Below are 6003 nucleotides of genomic sequence, written 5' to 3'. Positions count from 1 at the left end.
GATTATCGTATCCGCAATTAGACAAAATCTGCGGTTTTCAGTCAATCTACTGGTCACACCGTTCCCTTATTAACGAATGAAAAAGAAAATAGATATTTTTTATACAAATATCAAATGAGAAATATTTGAGTTGTTCAAAACGAAACAATCCATACTCTTTATAGTGTATACTACACATTCAATCTGCACAGAAAGCCCTCTCCATTTGGCAGGGCTTCATTAGCTTCCAAGCAGGGACTAATTGGACTTGGGCAATCTTCCGCACAATTTCATGAGGTTAGTCGTTTGTTGGGCAAATAGTTTGCCTATATACTAATCCACTAATTAGACGTTCAAAGAGCATTAGCATTAGCCGAGGACGGTCCCCGGGTTGCGTCAGTGTCCGGGCCCGCTTCCTATGCGCCTCAGCGCCGCAGGATATGCCTCTCTTACATATGTATGTGCTTCTTGTTTGTTTGGTTGTATCTGCATCTGTATATGTATCTGTATGTGCGTGCATCTGTTTCAGTGTGTGCTTGTGTGTGTCTGCGTCTGTAATTTCGTTAGTGCAACGGAAACTGTTGCGGACATATTTGCCCTGGCCTGGGACTGGGATTGGGTTTTAGGTTTGGGCCTTGGACCTCCTGTGGCCACGCACCCTCATCTTCCGCTCTCCATCCGTATCCGTCCATCCCAGTCACCCTGCGGGCGGGGTATTCGTATTCGCTTTCCCCTCTGTTACAGCTGCTTCTGCGGCTCGGCTCGGCAATCAGAGTTCCAGTTTCCAGGCTTATAATTATCTGTTGGCGCCTAACCATAGATGGACATTCTCGACTATGGTATGGTCAGTGCAGGCCGTTGCCCTGTAATTAGTTTTTATTTCAGTGTTGGGGGAAGTAGTACCCCCTGCGTCGTACCACTTCTCTTCGTCTCTCCTCTCTCAATGGACACGTCCAATTCGATTGGACCTGGACATCGACTTGTTTAATCAATGGCAGACCAAGTGAATTTCAATGCAATTGCGTTTGCTGCAAATCAACGCTAATGAAATTATTCAAACAAGTTTCGATGATGTTGTTGTCTCTCTCACTCTCTCTCTGTCTCTCTTGCTTTGCCTCTGTCAATATTAGTGCGGCGCGGCCATTCGCAATTTGCGTGTTTTGAAAACTTAATTGAATTGCAATTCCCACAAATAAAGCTTAATTTTTCGGCCACGCTTTTCGTTTTTGGCTGCATCCACAGCCACATCCACAATCCATCGGAAAACGTCTATTTTTTGGCCAAAAACTACAACTTTTGTCCGAGAAATGCAATTAAATATATAATTCCATTTATTAATGCTTGATATGCAAATTGCCGGCACACAAAATGTTCAATTAAAATGAAAATGTTTGTTAGAAAATTAATGCAATTTTCCCCAGAATAGCAATACACAAGTATGTGTTTGTATAATGGGAAATTATGCGAAAAGAAAACTCTAAAATGAAAATAGTATGCATTTAGTTAATGGGTAAACCTATTTTTAATACACAAATCGGCAAAAGAGCTATCCGAAAATAGTTGAGCACAATCATTGGCGTATTCCAATTAAAAATAGTTTTCAAAAAAAAAGAAGGCATTAAAGATTCAAAAACTGCATAGTCAACGGAGAACTATTCGATGTGATTCATCCAAACTGATTTGCGACAATGTCACACCAGAGCACAACCATAAAGTCTCAGAAATACCGAGAAACGGCTGTCTTTGTGGCCTAATCGAAGCAGTCGCTGCAATACAAACATATCAATCAACATATTTAATTGAATGCAATTAGAATGAGGCATACTGGCTGCCAAAATCCAACTCCTCCAGTAGCTGAATCATGGGAGGCAGCTCCAATCCAGGCCCAGACCCAGCGACAGCCCCAGCCCCAGCCCTACTCCCAATCCCCAGCTCTAATCGCTCTCTTGTGCCCCAAGCGAGCACGTAGTTTCTGCTTCACTGAAAATGGCAAGAAAATGAAATTAGACGAATAGAATGACGATGTAAGTGCCATGAAAAGACGTTAAGATGCTCTAAGCCAAGACGACGAACACGACGGTGACAGAGACGGCAAAAGAGGGAATGAGAGAGAGTAAAGGGCCAGGGCCGGCTCCTTCTGCTGCTGAGAAAATTGAGGCAAATTGCATTTAAGTGTTGCCGTTTTCATTTAGCCGCATGAATATGTATGTATGTTGGCGGAGCTGGGGCAGGTCTTGCTGAACTTGCTTCCTTGGCTGTTGCTTTTGTGGCATGCAAAATTGAATGAATAATTGAGAAAACGAGCGCATGATGGCATTAGTGTGTGATTGTATGTGTGTGAGTGTATCTCTGTGCATAAGAGTGTATGTGCAGCTAATGATTTTTAATTGCTTTTATTAAGGCCTTTGTGTCCTGGCGGATGACGAGGTGCAGCGACTGGGATGGCATGTCCATGTCATTTCCGGTCCTGCATCAAAAATCCCTGTTCAATGTTAATTGTTAATCATTAAATATTGTTCGCAAAATCAATATGGCGGTGGTCGATTAATCAACGCCATTTTGTAATTATCGCTCTGCAATATTTAATTTAATTAACTCTTCGGAAAAGTATAAACCTGAAGCTGCAGCTGCAACTCTTCTTCCACTCTACTTTCTCGGTCCCCGACCGTTTCTTTGAATGAATAAAAATATATTTAATTGCAAATGGTTATAGCTACGTAACCACACCAAAAGCAATCAAATAAATCATATTAAATATGTAATAAATATAAAAAAGGTCCGACAAAATGTCGCCTGAAAAGAGTAGAGAAGGAAGAGGCGGGAACGCACATGAAATTAATTTGAATGGAAAACTCGGCCCTGTTTCCATGTCTCCCTCTCCCACTCTCTGATGTGTGTCCTGTCTCTGTCGCTCAGCCCTTTGGCTCACTTCCTTTTCCAATTAAACGCCACCATTTTCCATTAACGAATTTGCATGCATGTATGTATGGACCTTAACGTGCTTGTGTGTGTGTGTGTAAAACACACACGAGCAAGCGACTGTCTTCCCCATCACTCTGTCCCTTACACACACACACACACACGCGCCCATGTCTGTATTTCTATAATAAAATTAAATTAGAAGACCAGAAAATTAAATCATCAAAGCTTGACGTCTGCCGGCAGCGGCGGCTGCTGCTGTTGCCTCCTGTCCATGTGAGTGCCACACACCAGCACACATACTCATACAAAAAATGTACACACACACACACACATACACATACGTGTAGACCAATTTGCAAAAGCGACAGTTACGAGTTCATTAATATTTCTTCTTTTTTTTTAGCTCTCACTCTCCAGTTCTCTCTCTCGTTCCAACTTTTCCCTGCCAGTCCAGCCTTGTATTCTGCGGTTTTTGGCCCGGCACCACCTCCTCTCTCCCTCACTCTTCCATCTCTCGCTCTCCCTATCTCTTCCTCACTCGCTCTCGCGCGCTCTCTCTCTCCGACTGTTGCTATCGCTTTTGCGTCGGCCATGGTGTGAGCAGCATCATAAATTAAATTCTTCATCAACTCAAACTCGTTAAGCGCCAATAAAGTGACAGAGAGTTATTTTCATCACTTTTTCAATGGTCTACCACAAGGCAGGCATTTGTGTGAGTGTCTGAATGAGCGTGAGACTGTGTGTGTGTGTGTGAGATACTCAATGCGCCGAAGCGCTCAGAGAGCGACTGTTTAGGCCACGCCTCCAGCACCAGACAGAGAGAGAGAGTGAACAAAACTGTCTGGGATAAAGGGAGGAAGAGGCTAGAGTAAGGTTACTCAATAAACTGGTTCCCCTCCTGCTGCAAGAACAACCTTTTCTGAAACATTCACGCATGCGCATAACGATTTCGATCCGTCCTGTATGATAAGCAGGAGCCGCGGCTAAGTGCCGTCCGGACACATCTGTCATGTCAATGTCGGCCGAGAGATGCTATCCGAAACCCACTAGCTTTTTAGATCACACAATTCCACGAGTATATTTGTATGTATGCCAGCCAATGCTGCGTATCCTTCATTGGGAGACCAAGACTCTCGGAAGTCCTCTCTCAGTCTCCGAGCCTGCTCAAAGATGCCATCTTAACTGTTTAACGATAAAAGCAAACTAATTAAATACAGCGAAGGGAGGAGAGCTTGCCACATAATAAAGCAAATTAAAAGCAAATTAATTTAAAACAAAAAAAATGCTGAGAAAAGCAGCATGAAGTGGTGTGGAGAAGAGTTAACGTTTGCGGATGTGGCGTAAATGAAAATGACGCAAGGCAACGACGCGTCGTCATGACACAGACACATACAGGCAGAGGCAAAGGCACAAATAGATACCCACACACCATAACAGCTAGCGACTGTATCCACATCCACACAGACCAGACAGAGATACGAGTGCACGAGATTACTCCGCGCCATGCCCCAGAAACAGCCTGGCCCTCTATCGCTCCACTTCAATTAAGCAGCGCGCCAACATGGCAGCCTCTCACAGATACGCACGCACACACAGGCAGAGAGTGGCAGAGGCAGAGGCAGAGTCAGAGTCAGAGAGAGAGAGCGAGCGATATACACCCACAACTGCCGCACACACATTGGCAGGACGTAATTACGTTTGGCAAGCTCGTTATGCGTAAGAATAAACGCACATTAAGAGCTCATTAGTTGGCACAAATCGAATCGTGGCGCCAAAGGAGGGCCACAGCTGAATGGGAGTGGGAATCGTACTGGAGACTGGGGACTAGAACTGAAGATGAGTGGGCCAGGTATGAGGTATGGGTCTGTGGCGGATGACTGGCCGACTGGGATGAACGGCAGGTGTCTGGCTATCTGGCATTTTCATTTAACGTGTAATGGAAGACAGCATAAACGAGCCACGTTCTCCTTGGGCCCCAGAGAGAGCTCGAAAGAAAATTGCAGGGTGGCTGAAAAACCACAACTCATGACAACAGGTAATCTGGAGGTTGGCAGTGATAGGGTTGTGGTAATGGTATTGGCAATGCTTAATGGCTGACTGAACTGGCTGGCTACTGGCTGACTATTACCCGGCTGACATTCAAGTGTCAGCGTTTTAACATTTCAGAGGAATACTTAATCAGACCAGGAAAACTTTGCAAATTGTTTTGCCAACAAGTTGAACTTTCTCTGCAATGACAAAACTTGAAATTGCGAGTTCAGTATCCACTACGCCATGACCTCAAATATTACTTTATTATAAAATTTTTAATAATTTGGAATAATAGTTAAACTGGCTTATAAAAATATATGTTTTCGCTTTACTTTAGTTTAGAAACTTGCTCGAAATCATTTCTTGAAATCATTTTGTACAAGATCGTATTGGGTGTCTCCGAATATATCATTCTTATGAATATAACGATCATATTCATTCTTTTATGCCTAATAATGTAATATAAAAACATATTTATACCCCAAGTTGAAGTCCGAAAGACCTTTCTATCACTTAAGTTTCTTTGTTTAAGTTTTTATTAAATTTGTCACGTTTTACGCTGTCTTAAGTCCTTCCCATACGCTCTCAATTCTCTGGGCTGCTAACGTCTCCGCGAAGGCTTTTAAGTCCATTTCCTTGACAAATGCGCCTTTCCACAATCAGTTGCAAATTTGTTACAATAGCAGGATATTAACGAAATCCACTTATGTATCCGTTTTAGGTTTCATGCTCCACAGCACAGGATAGAGATAGCAGATATATATATATATATATATATATATATGTGATATATGTATCTGTAGAGAGAGAGTAGCTAGGCCTGAACCACAATTGTTAGAGATGGTCCAGATACAGTTGTAGTCAAAAAATCTGTAAAGGAAAATGGGGCCAAAGTCATAATTCCATAGTGGAAGTGCAGCGCCGTAAGAGGAGAGGGCTCCTGTACGGGGAGGGCGGTGGGCAGTAAGTGCAGTTAGTTTATTTTATTACGCAGCAGAAAAGCAAACCACTTGGCAGAGCCAAAGAACCAAAGAACCAAAGGACCCATTGTTTCACTCCGGCCCGTGCCCG

The sequence above is a fragment of the Drosophila pseudoobscura genome, chromosome 3 (genome assembly GCF_009870125.1).
Source record: "Drosophila pseudoobscura strain MV-25-SWS-2005 chromosome 3, UCI_Dpse_MV25, whole genome shotgun sequence".
NCBI lineage: Eukaryota > Metazoa > Arthropoda > Insecta > Diptera > Drosophilidae > Drosophila > Drosophila pseudoobscura.
The sequence above is the reverse complement of the archived record's forward strand: the minus strand, read 5'-3'. Positions refer to the sequence as shown.